Genomic DNA, 17,708 nt, shown 5'->3' with positions numbered 1-17,708 from the left:
CGTACAGGTTTCTCAAGAGGCTGGTCAGGTGGTCTGGTATTCCCATCTCTTTCAGAATTTTCCACAGTTTATTGTGATCTACACAGTCAAAGGCTTTGGCATAGTCAATAAATGTTTTTCTAGAAGTCTCTTGCTTTTTTGATGATCCAGTGGATGTTGGCAATTTGATCTCTGGTTCTTCTGCCTTTTCTAAAACCAGTTTGAATATCTGGAAGTTCATGGTTCATGTATTGCTGAAGCCTGGCTTGGAGAATTTTGAGCATCACTTTTCTAGTGTGTAAGATGAGTGCAATTGTGTGGTAGTTTGAGCATTCTTTGGCATTGCCTTTCTTTGGGATTGGAATGAAAACTGACCTTTTCCAGTCCTGTGGCTGCTGCTGAGTTTTCCAAATTTGCTGACATATTGAGTGCACATAGCAGGGGTCCATTCCACTCTTTGACATTCTGTAGAACTCACCTGGCAACGGCACCCCACTCCAGTACTCTTGCCTGGAAAATCCCACGGACAGAGGAGCCTGGTAGGCTTCAGTCCATGGGGTCGCTAAGAGTCGGGCACAACTGAGCGATTTCACTTTCACTTTTCACTTGCATGCATTGGAGAAGGAAATGGCAACCTGCTCCAGTGTTCTTGCCTGGAGAATCCCAGGGACGGGGGAAGCCTGGTGGGCTGCCGTCTATGGGGTCACACAGAGTTGGACACAACTGAAGTGACTTAGCAGCAGCAGCAGCAGCAGAACTCACCTGGAGAGATGTTATTCTACAACATTCACAACTACTTCCCCAAAAATTCTTGAGAAAGTCTTCCTCAGAAAAGGCTGAAAGTGCACTTTTAAAAACAATTGAGTCTGTCTGACATTTTATATCATCTCAATACACCATTTATTTATCACTATTTTACTGATGTCACCAGTTCTCTACTTGACTTCCTGGTTTGGCTATATTTAAAGGAGTACTGATTATCAGCTTTGATACTTCTTGTCAAAAGAAAAAGATACTCCATCAATTTCTTTCCATCAGCCTAGATCCTCACAATTAATTTCTTTACTATTCCTATCAAGAAAGATAATCAAATAGCCTTAAGCAAATGAGAGAACAAGTTTATAGCAATGAAAAGACTAAAGAATAAAGGAGATTAGAAATGTATTCTATAAACTAGCCATCCACTTATGGAAACTTTGTTTTTAACTTTTATGTCTTTTCCACAGGAAAAAAAAATAAACAAAAATAAATAAAGTACTTTTTCTAAAGTACAGAAGGATTTAACTGCACATTTGTGGTTTTATTGGTTTTCCTAGAATTTACTACAATTCCAGAAATTAATTTATAAGTAATGGCAAGCATGGGATTGCAACCAATATCACGTGAAGAAAAGGAAAACACCTCAAAATGTTCTAATTGGCAAGAAAATACTCATCTGTGGCTGGCATAGCCAAAGAAGAATGGCAAATTTCACATACCAGACTTGGAAAGCATTATCAGTTTTCAGAATCTAAAACAACGCAATATTGTCTTTCCACTCTTTTCTTTTTCTTTTCTCTGTTCCTAAGCTCATTCTCCTGAAGGAATCTCACTGAAGCAGGAATATTCATCTTAGCAGAGGACCCATGATGCCACTTTCTTCCATCTTGCTTTGGTCATCCTCTACTTTTTAAAAGAAGGGTCCTGTGTCATTTCTATTTTACAGCTCTCTTGACAAATATGCTGCTGCTGCTGCTGCTAAGTCATTTCAGTCGTGTCTGACTCTGTGCAACCCCATAGACGGCAGCCCACCAGGCTCCGCCATCCCTGGGATTCTCCAGACAAGAACACTGGAGTGGGTTGCCATTTCCTTCTCCAATGCACGAAGGCGAAAAGTGAAAGTGAAGTCCCTCAGTCATGTCTGACTCTTTAGCGACCCCATGGACTGCAGCCCACCAGGCTATTCCGTCCATGGGATTTTCCAGGCAAGAGTACTGGAGTGGGGTGCCATTGCCTTCTCCACCTGACAAATACGACTAGTGATAATTATCATTAAAAAAAATTGACTATATTAAAATTATATTTCAAAGTTCCTTGGTCTAGTAGTAATGGTAAGCAGCTTTTCAAATATATAACAAGCGCCTCTTTGACTTTCTAGGTGTGGTATCTACTATGCTCATGCATGTGCGAGCTGAGAAGGAGCACAGATTACATGCTGTCATTTATGTCTCAGGGGGTTGCACCCCTCTCACCCAAGTGTACCCCATGTGGACACAGCTCCATTTTTATGAAACACTACTCTACCCCAGGTATCTTAGAACAGTCTCAACTCTGGGCCTGTGAAGCTCAAGCAAGGAAGAATCTAGCTATTAAAATAGGAAAAGACTCAACATTAGAGGGCCAGTATATAAACGGTGAAACATCAATTCCATTCAGCTATTTAAAAACATTCTTCCAAAGAATATTAATGATGTGGGGAAATGCCAACAATAAAACTTTTTTTAAAGAATAAGAAAAAATACACTCAAACATTAATAGAAACATTCCATCTCTAGATGATAAGATTATGAGTAGTTTTTTTTGTTCTTTATGTTTTTTCTACTTTTCCCATGTTTTCTACAATGAATATCTATTACTTCATAATCAGAAGAAACAACAAAGGCTAAATATTGAATAGCACAAAAAAGAACCTTTAGGAAAAAATCTATAAAATGCTAGTCCAGAGCTAGTGGGACTAAGTAGGTCATTATTACAAAAATCAGAGCCCCAGATTTCCCTCCACACTCATAAATGTTTGTCATCATCACCTCATTATATATATTTACATCCCCCACAACACTGAAACCTCCTAATTATCAAAGCCACATCTCAAGTTCTTTATCATCCCCAAAATGCTTAGTATAGTACTTTGTATAAAACAGGTGTTCATGAAATGTAGTGTGAATTGCTTTATGAGAGCATGATGGTTACAGGATCAGTGTGTTTAGGCAAAGGCCATCAGATGACAGGAAGAACTGAGGACCCAGACCCTTGAAACTTCAAGTAAGTATCTGAAGTAAGAAAAACTGATGAAAGAGTCAAATGTCTAGGAAGTCAGGCAGAGCTTACCTGGTGGGAAGGGTGGGTTAAAACAAGCATCTAGGAAGTCAGCTGAGTCAACAACCCTGAAAGCCAAGACAGCAAAGCATTGCTGAGTCTGTTTCAGCTTTCTTCTAAGCAGGGTAGCCCTAGGATCAAGTATGCTGGTGGCTACCCAGAGTTGTCTCCTGCATACACCAGGTCCAGATGGTTTGACTGAAAAACAATTGGGCCACAGAAATTTAGTTAACTGAACAATCTACAGCAGCAATAAAGAATTCATTGAAACAACCTAGTCCCACAGTAGAATATCTTTTAAAATGTCATTTATTGTTGTTTTCCACATTTCAAAAACAATGCATTTTCATTAGAGAAACATCTTGGATGACTAATCTAATCTAATCATGTTAATCAAATCTAACATGTCCAAAACCAAGCTCCTGATGGTGCCTCCCAAACCCCATCGGCCTGCAGGTCTCCCCATCTCAATTAATGCACTTCCATCCTCACAGTTGCCATGGCCAAAACCCTGGATTGACTCATGATTACTTTCTTTATCTCATATCCCATACACACATAGCATACTCCCCAGCAGGCCTTTTGCACTTGCTGTTCCTTTGGCTAGCATACGTTTTCCCCAGACATCCACCTCGCTCATACCCTTATCTCCTTTAGGTTTTTACTCAAAATTTACCTCCACAGTCAGACCTTCCCTGATGGCCTTCTTTAAAATTGAGATCCCTCCCCAACACTCTCTGCCTCTTCCCTGACTCATTTTTCTCTGTAGTACTTTTCACCATTGAACCTATTTTACTTAATTTTTTTGGCTACCCTTTCTCCCAACTGATATGTACCTTCAGGGGTGCAAGTTCCTCTTGTCTTTTTTTTTACTGCTTTCTCCCCAATGGAGAGAATATGGCTGACATTTAGTAGGGCCTTAATAAAATTTGTTGAATGGATTAAAAAATCACAAATAAGCAAAATAATTCCACCCAGGCAAACAGTATTCAAAGCTTGATGTATGGTTGTTCAAATTCTTTTCTATAAATTACTGTTATTGTATAAATATAGGTTCCATACCATATATATATTTTATATATATATATAAAGTGTCTGAACATGTGTGTTTATTTTATCACCACATAATTGTTGGATATTCTGAATATTTCAACTAAATCCTATCATCTCAATTTTCCACTTCAGTAAACATCAAAGAATAAGAATAATGGACTTGAAATGAATTTGAAGTAATAGTAAATATATGGGGAGAAATTAAAAAGTTAAATTTTAAATAAGCAAAAATCTTTAAAGGTGAATAAAGAGTGCAGAGTAGCCATAATCATGGACCAAAATTATCAAAGAATAATATCTGAAGAATATTTGTTTTATGTTTTTTCTTTTGCAAAATAGTTATGTGCATCAACTTATTTTTTACTAAATTATTTTTAGTCTAATAACCTGGAGCTTGTGTTGGCAGAAGTTAATAGACACATAGGAAGAACCAAAGCTCTCAGGAGCATTCTGATTCTGGCAGAAACAGGAGCAGAGGGTTTAGAACCATGAGAAGATCATCGTAAATGTTCTCCTTGGAAGACTTCAGGTCCTCAGACCACAGAAATTACCCAACACTTCAATTTCACCATCCATCACATTAAGACAGAAATGTCCCTCACCTCTCTACTACTCAAGGATGGATAATTAAAGATGAATCAGACCTCTCTGAGATTTTCAAAGAATAGTCTTGGCTGTGCTCAGTGGGTTTTTCCAGAGTCAAAAGCCAATGGAAAAGATTTTTGGAGTCCAGTGACCCTCATCTCTTTTTCCTGGTACTGCATGGAGGTTCACAGGGGGGTACTAAGAGGATCATAGCTTTTGTTCCACATCCGCCACCCTTGTTGGCCACTTTGGTTCCTTGGACTCCGTATTCATCTGAGAACCATTTAGTTGGTAATTTTGAGAGTTTAGACTGACTTCTCAATATCTAAATAAAGTGGATGATGCGACTTTTCTTAAAAGATGGAAACCAGACCCCCTGTTTTTTATTATCAATTCAACTACTGAATTGAGGTGTCCCCAGCAAAAGTTTAGGGCCTTAAACACTTCCAAAAGGGGATTTCCAGGAGGGAACCTGAGTAGGTCCCTACAGAGGATTCAGTCTTCACATAAAGGGAGGAGAGAGATCAGTCATCCTTCAGCAGTTGAACTTGAGGCCCATTTTGAAGAGAGATGAAAAGATGAAGAAAATCACATCCTGAACCTACCATGTGACATGCCTTATGTTGGTGCTTTCACATATGTTATCTTAGCTAATCTTCACAACCACTACATTAATAATAACTACCTGTGATGTGGGTATCATTATACCAGTTTTACACATGAAGAAAATGTGGCTCAAAGAAACTGTATAATTTCTAAGAAGCAATGTCAAAATTTGAAATCTTCTTAAAACTTCTAATTCCTAAATTATTACTTTGATCCAGCCCTTCCATCATGCTGTATTTTTGTTCTTCAAATATAAATGGAGGACTTCTCTGGTGGTTCAGTGGTTAAGAACCCGCCTGCCAGTGCTTGGGACACAGGTTCTACCCCAGGTCTGGGAAGATTCTACATACCGTGGGGCATCTAAGACCTTGTGCCACAACTGCTGAAGCCGGCACACCCACAGCCCACGCTCCGCAACAAGAGAAGCCACCACAATGAGAAGTCCACGCATCACAACTAGAGAGTAGTCCCCGGGCACCACAGCTAGAGAAAGCCTGCACATAGCAACAAAGATGCGGCACAGCCAAAATAAATGAACCTTTTTTTTTTTAATGTAAATGGAATAGTGGTGTCTAGAGTTGAGGAAGATGGGAGGGATGAGATATGACTCCTAAAGAGTATGGAACTTTTGGGGGGTGATGAAAATATTCTAAAATTGACTGTGATGATGTTTACCCAACTATAGGGATATACTAAAATCCATTGAATTTTATACTTTCAGTGACTGAATTGCATATGGTTTCTGAATTATTTTATAATAAAGATGCTACCAAAAATAACATTTAATGGAAGACTTTCCCCACCAGTGAAGCCACAAAACCCTCTCAGTTTACCATAATCAACATATCCTAAGGTTCAAAGGCTGTGCTCTGTATCTCTTTGTAATGTTATACAGTAGACAGTAAATAAATAGCTTTTAATAGTATTGATAGAGCAGGTCCAAATTTTCCCACTCCAGTCAATGGGGGAAATGCCCAGTTAAAGGCAGCTGAATGGAGGTCAAAACCATAATCCCAAGTGAAAATAAGACAGCAAAGTTTCTCTAGCATAGTCTTTTTTCTAGTTCAAGAATCTGTCCATCTCTTCACATTTCTTTCTCTTCCATCATCCCCACCATGATCTTGCAGTTACACAAATTCAGATTCAAAACTAGAAATTAACTGAAAAGTTTACAGTATTCTCCTCATTCCATGATGTCATCCTTTTGCCATGAATCATCAATTTTAATAACAACTTTTCAATAAAAGTGGAACATCACATAAAGCACATACATTGTACACTAATTCAGCACTTCAGAAATGTTCAAATGTGAGAGAAAATGCATCTTAGAATCAAAGAAAAGAAGTAATTTCCATGAAGGCGATAATCTAGTTAAAGCAAGATTTTTCCACATTTGAAGAAAACAAAAATGCTTTGTTTAAAATCAGAGAGGCAATGATTTTTTTAATAACAAAAATATAGGCCTGAGATGACAGGGAAAAAAAGCGGTATTTATTGTTACTGTGGAGGGTGGCTTCTTAGAACTTATCAGATTCTCAAGGCCATGCTCTACCAATTCATTTTGACTAGGATGAACTTTCACTCTATTTTGCAAGGGTAACAGAGGAAGTGGAAAAGTGTGTGGCTTTGGGCATCCTTGCTGAAATCTACATGTTCTCAAAGGCCTGGAGAAGTATGCATGATTGCTGGGACAACTTGGCTATTACCAGCATGCTGCAGAACTTTCAACAAAGGACTGAAGATTGATTGGAGCATCCAAGCCCTGAAGCCCACCTGTCCTTGCATAGCTCAGTTTTAGGGTTTCCCAGGTGGCTCAGCAGTAAAGAATCTGCTGCAATGCAGAAGACCCAGGTTTGTTTCCTGGGTCAGGAAGATCCTCAAGAGAAGAAAATGGCAATCCACTCCAGTATTCTTGACTGGAGAATCCCATGGACAGAGGAGCCTGGCAGGCTACAATCCATGGGGTTGCAAAAAGTCAGACACAACTGAGCAACTAACACATTCATGTTCAAAAAAAAAAAGACAGTTTAAGAAAATGAACCAAATCCTACCTACAAATCAATGCTTTGGCTCTGTAGTGTTGGTCAGTCCATGCAAAGGTGACTTCGCTTGGAGGCAGAAAGGAAATTCTAGCATCTCTGCCCCTGGCTTAATCATGAGAAGAATTTGCCTAGCCTAGCATCCCTTGATTCCTTTCTGCCTAAAGAAATAAGACCTAGGAGCCTCAACATCATATAAGCAAAGGGATTAAACAGGGTAGAGTACAAGGCTCTGTTCTGCTACTCTTGCTAACAACTTGATTACTTGAATTTTGGACAACCTATGCTCCCAGCCTACTCCATCTCCTACTAGATTCACACCCGCCCAAACCTCAGGTATTTGCTTGGTGGGAAACCCAAGACAACTCAAAAACCATCCATATATATATATATACATAATAAATGTTTCTTCTTGACAAAGAAAACACAAAATTCCAAACAAATGGTGATAATATAAGAAGAGATTTTCAATAGTCAGTTCTGTGAGGGCAGAAACTACCATATTTGCTGACAGAGGAGTTACAGAGATATTCTGAATATTTTGTATAGAGATTTTCCAAGGGAAAATTTTAATCATATTATTAATATCACATAGGAGTTAGAAGTAACTCTAAATTGTAATTACAGAGGATAATATTGCTTTGTTCAATAAATATAGCATATTACATACTAGAATCCAGTAGGAAAGTACATATTCTGGGTTTGAAGCAATATGCTGTTAACTTTGAGAAATTATAATTCAAGTGGCTAGAAAATTTACATTGGTATATGTTAAAGAAAAAGGTCCTCATTATCATAAACTTGAGACTGGTAGTTGTCCAAACAATTTTTTTAAGTCATTTAATGATAAATAAATTTGGAAAACTCAGCAGTGGCCATAGGACTGGAAAAGGTCAGTTTTCATTCCAATCCCAAACAAAGGCAATGCCAAAGAATGCTCAAACTACCACGCAATTGCACTCATCTCACACGCTAGTAAAGTAATGCTCAAAATTCTCCAAGCCAGGCTTCAGCAATACGTGAACTGTGAACTTCCAGATATTCAAGCTGGTTTTAGAAAAGGCAGAGGAACCAGAGATCAAATTGCCAACATCGCTGGATCATCGAAAAAGCAAGAGAGTTCCAGAAAAACATCTATTTCTGCTTTATTGACTATGCCAAAGCCTTTGACTGTGTGGATCACAATAAACTGTGGAAATTCTGAAAGAGATGGGAATACCAGACCACCTGACCTGCCTCTTGAGAAATTTGTATGCAGGTCAGGAAGCAACAGTTAGAACTGGACATGGAACAACAGACTGGTTCCAAATAGGAAAAGGAGTACGTCAAGGCTGTATATTGTCACCCTGTTTATTTAACTTATATGCAGAGTACATCATGAGAAACACTGGACTGGAGGAAGCACAAGCTGGAATCAAGATTGCCAGGAGAAATATCAATAACCTCAGACATGCAGATGACACCACCCTTATGGCAGAAAGTGAAGAGGAACTAAAAAGCCTCTTGATCAAAGTGAAAGAGGAGAATGAAAAAGTTGGGTTAAAGCTCAACATTCAGAAAACGAAGATTATGGCAATCTGGTCCCATCATTTCATGGGAAATAGATGGGGAAACAGTGGAAACTGTTAGACTTTATTTTGGGGGGCTCCAAAATAACTGCAGATGGTGATTGCAGCCATGAAATTAAAAGACGCTTACTCCTTGGAAAGAAAGTTATGACCAACCTAGACAGCATATTGAAAAGCAGAGACATTACTTTGCCAACAAAGGTCCATCTAGTCAAGGCTATGGTTTTTCCAGTGGTCATGTATGGATTTGAGAGTTGGACTGTGAAGAAAGCTGAGCACCGAAGAATTGATGCTTTTGAACTGTGGTGTTGGAGAAGACTCTTGAGAGTCCCTTGGATTGCGAGGAGATCCAACCAGTCCATTCTGAAGGAGATTAGCCCTGGATGTTCTTTGGAAGGAATGATGCTAAAGCTGATACTCCAGTACTTTGGCCCCCTCATGCAAAGAATTGACTCATTGGAAAAGACCCTGATGCTGGAAGGGATTGGGGGCAGAAGGAGAAGGGGACGACAGAGGATGAGATGGCTGGATGGCATCACCAACTCTATGGACATGAGTTTGAGTAAACTCCAGGAATTGGTGATGGACAGGGAGGCCTGGCATCCTGCGATTCGTGGGGTTACAAAGAGTCAGACACGACTGAGTGACTGAACTGAACTGAACTGAACTGAAACTCATAATGTGATGTCTCCAGTTTCCAATAGGTTTCCTTAAAGAGTGATGGGAGCTTGAAGACATTTACAAAGAATCCTTCTTGGTTTTTACAACATTGCTACACCAATCTTTTGCAGTTATTTCTTTTATTCCAAATTTGACAGCAATATACATAGTTTTAAAGATCACCTTAATGAGCCTTTCAGTTCAGTTCAGTCGCTCAGTCATGTCTGACTCTTTGCGACCCCACGAACTGCAGCACGCCAGGCCTCCCTGTCCATCACCAACTCCCAGAGTTCACCCAAACCCATGTCCATTGAGTCGATGATGCCATCCAACCATGTCATCCTCTGTCGTCCCCTTCTCTTCCTGCCCTCAATCTCTCCCAGCATCAGGATCTTTTCCCTTTACAAAGTATCTAAACCTATCCTCAGGTACATATTAACTTTGCACATATATCTCACTGAATTTCTCACTAGCAAATGGATAATTTCTCCACATTTCATGAAACAATGCATGGAAAAAGAAAGGGTAGTTATATGTCAACTGAATCTCAACAAAACAAACAAAAAAAGACAGACAGACGAGGTTACACAAGCATACAAACAGTACCTTTTCAGCCCTTCTTTAGACAAAGTAGAAAATATAGTTGAAATGAAATGTGTGGCTTCCAAAGAAGCTAACAGAAAGGCAAGTGTGGACTTATTTGTTAAAATATACATGAGAATGTGAAGTAAAAGAATGTATAATAAATGTAGCAGGTGGAAAAAAAAAAAGGCAGGGTGCTCAGAAACATAAGATCTCATTCAAGTGCCTGTGCCACCTCTTTTAGTGGTGTGACCTTGAACAACTCAGTGTAGCTTTCTGGAACTTGGGTTTTCTCTCAATAGAAGAGGTGGTCTAAAATCTGTAACTTTCAAACTATAATCCTAAGAATTTTGTGTACTTGCTCCCAGCTGACAAATGCTCTGTCCTAACAGAGGAATGAATGGGAGGCACGCATGCACCCACATTCATATACACAGCCACTCAAGGTTACCTGCTTTACATATCAGGCTTCCAGGTAAGATCCTCTTTGTTTTCTGACCTAAAAAAAAAAAAAAGGAGGGGGGGACAACAACTGGGAATTCAGGCAGGCTCTAAATTTCTCTGATTCTTCCTTCCATACAACCATTTGTGCAAAAGGCATCCAAAAATATGAGTTGTTGATGGTGTCTATTGTGAGCATTGCAACCCTGAACACTCAGCTATCAAGAGCTGCTGGAATTAAGCCCTTCTCTACATGCCAGATCCCTCACAAGTCTGCACATGTTTAAGATTTGAAACGTGCAGCCTAATTAGCAGAGAGAGAGAAAAAATAATAAAACCTGGCTGCTTAACATTGGTGTTGCCTTCCAATTGTACTCCCATTTGCAAATTTTACCATTGGACTCTTTTGCTGATGTAGTTGACATTTTATTTTCCTGTTAAGACTAAGCTCAAGAAAAAAGACAGAGGAGGAAAGAGAAGGAAAAAAGAAAGAACCAAACAAGCAGCCAAGTAGGAGAACAGCCTGATAAAGATCACCGGAAGATTGTTGCCTCTAAAAAGTTCAGGAGCCTTGTAATAAATAACCCTACATAAATCCAAAGAGATTTGAAATGTTTAGTTATTAAATGTGAGCAAATACACATACACACCACAGCTGAATATGCTTTAGCTTCATATCCTGAACACTATAAAAATGTCCTATTTATTGTGTTCTCAACAGTTTAACAGCTTGAATAGATTATATTCCTTAGAGGCAGCTACAATGCAACGTCCAAGTTCCTAAAGTTCAGATCAGTTTAGGGTATTAAAAAAAAATTTCCCATAGGAAGAATTAATTTCTCTGAAGGAAAAAAACAAAAACCAGGAGTGAGAATGTCTTCAATTAATCCATGTTTTGGACAGAGACAATGGAAATTCTCAGTCTCATAGGTGACTTTTGCAGAAAGGCTTAAACCAGAGTTCTCCCAGGAGGCCACACCCATGTCTGTTAGAAGTGTATAAGCATGAAAATATGTAGGACATTTACATATTCATTGCTCAAAGTTTACATAAACTGACTATGTCTGTACAGTTGATTCTCAGGCACTTTTCAAGCTTACATTTTATACCTGCTACCTTCAAGTTAGTCAGTTAGAAAGTTCACTTATCTATATTTCTTCTCACTCAGCTAATACTACTGTATTGGGTCCCCAGAGAGGAGGCACATTACTTAATTCACAGAATCAGAGGCAAGATTATGAGATGGGAAAGTTGAAAGGGTTTTATTCTCTACCTCTCTGACATACAGAATTAGGGACAGAGAGGCAAGGTCATTTGAAATTTTCCTATGGCCCCTCAGAGCTGATAAACCACAATTTGGAAAACATTAACCTAAAAGGGGGAAATATACAGAGTGAATTCGAGTGTGGGCTTTTGAGTCAAATAGTACTGGGTCCTTATCCCAGCTCTGCTTCCTGCTAACAGAAATCTGGCAAGATTTCAGACACTTTGTTTTCCAACATGTAAAATGGGAATTATGCTAAAGACTGTTTCATCAGTTCAGTTCAGTTCAGTTCAGTCGCTCAGTCGTGTCCGACTCTTTGCGACCCCATAAATCGCAGCACGCCAGGCTTCCCTGTCCATCATGATCTCCCGGAGTTCATTCAGACTCACATCCATCGAGTCGGTGATGCCATCCAGCCATCTCATCCTCTGTCGTCCCCTTTTCCTCCTGCCCCCAATCCCTCCCAACATCAGAGTCTTTTCCAATGAGTCAACTCTTCACATGAGGTGTTTCATAGAGATGTGCAATTAAAGAAGGGAGGCCTAGACTTAGTTCATTATTGTTTTAGCATCATTACCTCTACCCTTTGCTGATGATTTTGACATTTAATAGTATCAAAGGAGTCCTTACAGATAGAAAATTTCTCTTAACTTGTAAAATTCCATAATCAAACTTTTCATGTTCCACTTTAGCACAAGAACTAAGATTATTTATGGAGAATTCATATATATAAAAATATTTTTTGCAAACTAAGGTTGTATGTTATTAATCCAGTTGCCAATCACCAGAGCCCCCTCCCCGTACTAAGGTCACTATGCTGTTCTATACTATTGATACCTTGTAGTCTCTCTATACTTTTCATGGTTACTACCCTTTTACTTATCCACTAAAAAAAAAAAAAAAAAAAGAACCACATAGGTCTAAGCCATTTCAGGGACAAGGGTACAGTTAGGCATTATTTTCCCCTTCTCAGCTCTTCCATGTAAAGAGATAACCATGTAAAAAGATTCTAAAATTCAGCAGAGAAGAGGAAAGAGAATGTTAGACCCAGCCCTTGACTGATTTTAATTTGAAGCATTTCAGTATGGTTATTTCTCAGAGTCATTGAGGCCTAATGGTGCAATTTGATTTTGCCTAGACGAATTTCCCATGACAAATGATATTGGCTCATCATTTATGGTCGTGACTGAATGCCAATATTTTTCTTCCTCCAAAGCTTGTGTAGGACAGCATGGAGCGCTTATGTTCCTTAGAACATTTGTTTCCAATTTTACAAACACTGTGAATGTGGTTATTTTTGTAGCTCTGTTAGGAAAGTGCATGGCATTTGGTTTTCTTGTTGCAGTTAATTATAAATCATTAGGATTCCAATGCCCACAACAAAGGCCTTGGACCTTGAAGCTCAATCACTGGTGATTGCAATGGTCCTACCCACAGCCCTCCACCTCTTGCTTAATCTCTCTATTTCTCATAATGGGAGCAGGAGGGAGGAGGGGGAGTTATTTTAAGATGTTTGTATTGGCTTCTAAATGTGCAGCTTTGGTTCCAAGGTCTTCTTTTTTCCCAGAGCAAGATAAACTTCTTTGGGTTGTAAATCATGGGAGTTTTGCATCACTTGACAGAGTCCATGTTTGAAAGTCATTCCTATCGCCTCTCTGATGACTTAGGAAGCAGAGAGAGTTGCCCACGCATCATGAAAAGGACCCTTTCAGTAGCACTGGGCTTATGCCCAGATCTGTTGCTTTAGGAGGATAAATTATTTCTATTTTCATCCCCTCCCCACCTAAACCCCTCAATTACAAAAAAAGCATTGTGACCTAACTGGTAACTTTAGGACAAGCCACTGGCAAAACTGAGAGACCTAAGATAGAGGGCCCTTCCTCCACCTCTGAACTGACCCTTCTTCCTGCCCACAGCCAGACATTCACATCCTTGGGCTGCCCTCAGACCCTGCTGTAATTATTCATCCTATCCTCACTCCCCAGGGCAGCACCCGTAGTCCCAAGTTTTTCTCATTAAAATATCTCTGCCCTAAATATCATTTTCCCACAGGGTTCTGTTTCTTGCTAGAGAGCAAATGAGTACTCTAATTTTAAACAAACAAACAAACAAAAACCCTGCACTCATATATCAATAGGTGCCAACTGGATAACGAAGTGAGGAATAGACTTGTTTTCTCCTTTTATAACTTCCAAACTTTTCTTCATTCATGGTCCTTTGACTGAATCAGAGTGGGCAACTGACACTCTGCCTTGTTCACCTCTATCCCCAGTGCCTGGAACAGCCCTTGGTACCCAGCGCACTTCAAGAACAACTTGATGAATATATATGAAAGCCCATTCTACTTCTCCTTCCTTCCCCTGTCCCTGGCTGACCCGGAGGGAGGTCTTGGAGCAGAACTTCCCCACCATGAACCCAGTGAAATATATTCAGAGAGTACCAAGAAGGTTGACCCTGAAGACCACTTAGTCCCAACTCACCACTTCTATATAAGGAAACTGAGGCCCAGAGAATGGAAGATTCCTGCCCAAGGTCACACGGCCTGTAAGGCAGCTGTCTGCAGGTGTCCCACAGCAGCCTGATATACCAGCACCAAAAGCATCTGCTGCAGAGGATAAAAAAGTGATCAAAAACCACCACTACTCCAAAACATGAGTGACTTACTCTTGAGAAAGCTCCGTGCAGAGTTGGGCGTGGAGTTTTACAGGCACAAAAAAAATCACATAAAATACAGTAGGACACTACCTCCTTCTTTAAATAGTAACTTTATTCCTAGAGGGCTCTCCCCGCTGCTCATTCTTCAGGTCTCAGCTTAAAAAAAAAAAAAAAAAAATGTTTTAGAGAGGCCTTTCCTGACCGACTCCTGTGCCCTTTCCCTTGGTCATGCTCTTGCTTATAAACATGTATTCCATGTGCATCTTCCCTATAGACTCTTTAAAAAAAAAAAAAAAAACTTTTTATTTTGTATTGAGGTACGCTGTTCAGTCGCTAAGTCATGTCCAACCCTTTGCAACCCCATGGACTGTAGCATTTCAGGCTCTTCTGTCCTCGACCATCTCCTGGAATTTGCTCAAATTCATGTCCATTGAGTCTTTTATTGCATCTCTTCTTGCTGCTGCCCTCTTCTCCTTTTGCCTTCAATCTTTCCCAGAATCGGGGTCTTTTCCAATGAGTCAGTTCTTCACATCAGGTGGCCAAAGTACTGGAGTTTCAGCTTCAGCATCAGTCCTTCCAATGAATATTCAGGACTGATTTCCTTTAGGATTAACTGGTTTGACCTCCTTGCAGTCCAGACAACTCTTAAGAGTCTGCTCCAGCACCACAATTTGAAGCTCCAATTCTTCAGTGCTCAGCCTTCTTTATATCCAACTCTCACATCTGTACAAGACTACTAGAGAACCAATACAACATTGTAAAGTAATTAGCCTCCAATTAAAATAAATAAATATAATTTTTTTAAAAAAAGACTTCTAGAAAAATCATAGCTTTGACTAGATGGACCTTTGTTGGCAAAGTGATATCTCTGCTTTTTAACACACCGTTTAGGTTTGTCATAACTTTCCTTCCAAGAAGCAAGCATCTTTTAATTTCATGGCTGCAGTCACCATCCTCAGTGATATTGGAGTCCAAGAAAAGAAAATCTGTCACTGCTTCTAATTTTTCCCCTTTCATTTGCCATGAAGTGATGGGACTTGATGCCATGATTTTAGTTTTTTGAATGCTGAGTTTCAAACCAGTTTTTTCACTCTCCTCTTTCACCTTCAGCAAGAGTCGCTTTAGTTCCTCTTCATTTTCTACAATTAGAGTGGTATTATCTGCATATTTGAGATTACTGATATTTCTCCCAGGAATCTTGATTGTAGCTTGTGATTCATCCAGCCTGGCATCTTGCATGATGTACTCTGCATATAAGTTAAATAAGCAGGATGACAATATACACAATATACACTGACACTCTGTCTTGTTCACCTCTATCCCCAGTGCCTGGAACAGCCCTTGGTACCCAGCGCACTTCAAGAACAATTTGATGAATGTATATGAAGGCCCATCCTACTTCTCCTTCCTTCCCCTGTCCCTGGCTGACCCGGAGGGAGGCCTTGGAGCAGAACTTCCCCACCATGAACCCAGTGAAATATATTCAGAGAGTATATTAATTTGGAACCAGTCAGTTGTTTCATGTCCATCTGTAACTGTCACTTCTTGACCTACATACAGGTTTTTCAAGAGACAGGTAAGGTGGTCTGGTACTCCCATCTCTTTACGAATTTTCCACAGTGAGTTGTGAGCCACACAGTCAAAGGCTTTAGCATAGTCAATGAAGCAGTGTTTTTATTGAATTTCCTTGCTTTCTCCATGATCCAGTGAATGTTGGCAAATTTAATCTCTGGTTCCTCTGCCTCTTCAAACCCCAATTTGTTGTATACAAGAAAAGGTATACAGAAAAAGTCAGTTTTAATTCCAATCCCAAAGAAAGGCAATGCCAAAGAATGTTCAAACTACTGCACAATGACATGCATCTCACACGCTAGCAAAGTAATGCTCAAAATTCTCCAAGCCAGGCTTCAACAGTACATGAACTGAGAACTTCTAGATGTTCAAGCTGGACTTAGAAAAGGCAGAGGAACCAGAGATCAAATTACCAACATCCACTGGATCGTCAAAAAAGCAAGGAAGTTCCAGAAAAACATCTACTTCTGCTTTATTGACTACACCAAAAGCCTTTGACTGTGTGGATCACAATAAACTGTGAAAAATTCTTAAAGATATGGGAATACCAGACCACTTACCTGCCTTCTGAGAAATCTGCATGCAGGTCAAGAAGTAACAGTTAGAACCAGATGTGAAACAATGGACTGGTTCCAAATCAGGAAAGGACTATGTCAAGGCTGTATATTGTCACCCTGCCTATTTAACTTATATGCAGAGTACATCATGCTAAATGCCAGACTGGATGAAGCACAAACTGGAATCAAGATTTCTGGGAGAAAAATCAATAACTTCAGATATGCAGATGACACCACCCTTATGGCAGAAAGTGAAGAAGAACTGAAGAGACTGTTGATGAAGGAGAAAGAAGGGAATGAAAAAGTTTGCTTAAAACTCTACATTCAAAAAACTAAGATCATGGCATATGGTCCCATCACTTCATGGGAAATAGATGGGGAAACAATGGAAACAGTAACAGGCCTTATTTTCTTGGGCTCCAAAATCACTGCAGATGGTGACTGCAGCCATGAAATTTAAAAGATGCTTGCTCCTTGGAAAAAAAGCTATGACAAACCTAGACAGTATATTTAAAAGCAGAGACATTCCTTTGCCAACAAAGGTCCATCTAGTCAAAGCTATGGTTTTTCCAGTAGTCATGTATTGATGTGAGAGCTGGACCATAAAGAAAGCTGAGCACCAAAGAATCTATGCTTTTTTGAACTGTGGTGTTGGAGAAGACTCTTGAGAGCCCCTTGGACTGCAAGGAGATGCAGCTATTCAATCTTAAAAGAAATCAGTCCTGAATATTCATTACAAGGACTGTAATGCTGAAGCTGAAACTCCAATATTTTGGCCACCTGATACAAAGGACTGACTCATTAGAAAAGACCCTGATGCTGGGAAAAATTGAAGGCAGGAGGAGAAGGGGACGACACAGGATGAGACGGTTGGACGGCATCACGAACTCAGTGGACATGAGTTTGAGCAAGCTCTGGGAGTTGGTGATGAACAGGGAAGCCTGGCTGCTGCAGTCCATGGGGTTGCAAAAAGTCAGACATGACTGAGAGACTGAACTGGACTGATGTATACAGTACATGGAACTACACAGTAGGTCAGACTCTTAAGTGCAGGAATATGTCTGTCTTCATG

At 39.8% G+C, this 17,708-nt stretch overlaps 1 protein-coding gene across 8 annotated transcripts in view; it reads right to left on the bottom strand.

Moving 5' to 3' along the window:
• LSM11 (LSM11, U7 small nuclear RNA associated) overlaps positions 1-17,708 on the bottom strand; it is a 414,613-nt gene that overhangs the window by 137,243 nt on the left and 259,662 nt on the right. For 6 of the 8 annotated variants that reach the window (XM_059888901.1, XM_059888902.1, XM_059888897.1 and 3 more), the window contains one exon: positions 3,067-3,252. The gene's annotated coding sequence lies outside the window, so the exon portion shown is untranslated. The remainder of the gene's footprint in view (positions 1-3,066; positions 3,253-17,708) is intronic. The other 2 variants (XM_059888903.1, XM_059888904.1) reach the window with 1 other exon arrangement.

Source organism: Bos taurus, chromosome 7 (assembly GCF_002263795.3).
Source record: "Bos taurus isolate L1 Dominette 01449 registration number 42190680 breed Hereford chromosome 7, ARS-UCD2.0, whole genome shotgun sequence".
NCBI classification, from domain to species: domain Eukaryota; kingdom Metazoa; phylum Chordata; class Mammalia; order Artiodactyla; family Bovidae; genus Bos; species Bos taurus.
Note: the sequence above shows the minus strand (reverse complement) of the source record. Positions and strands in the feature narration are given on the sequence as shown.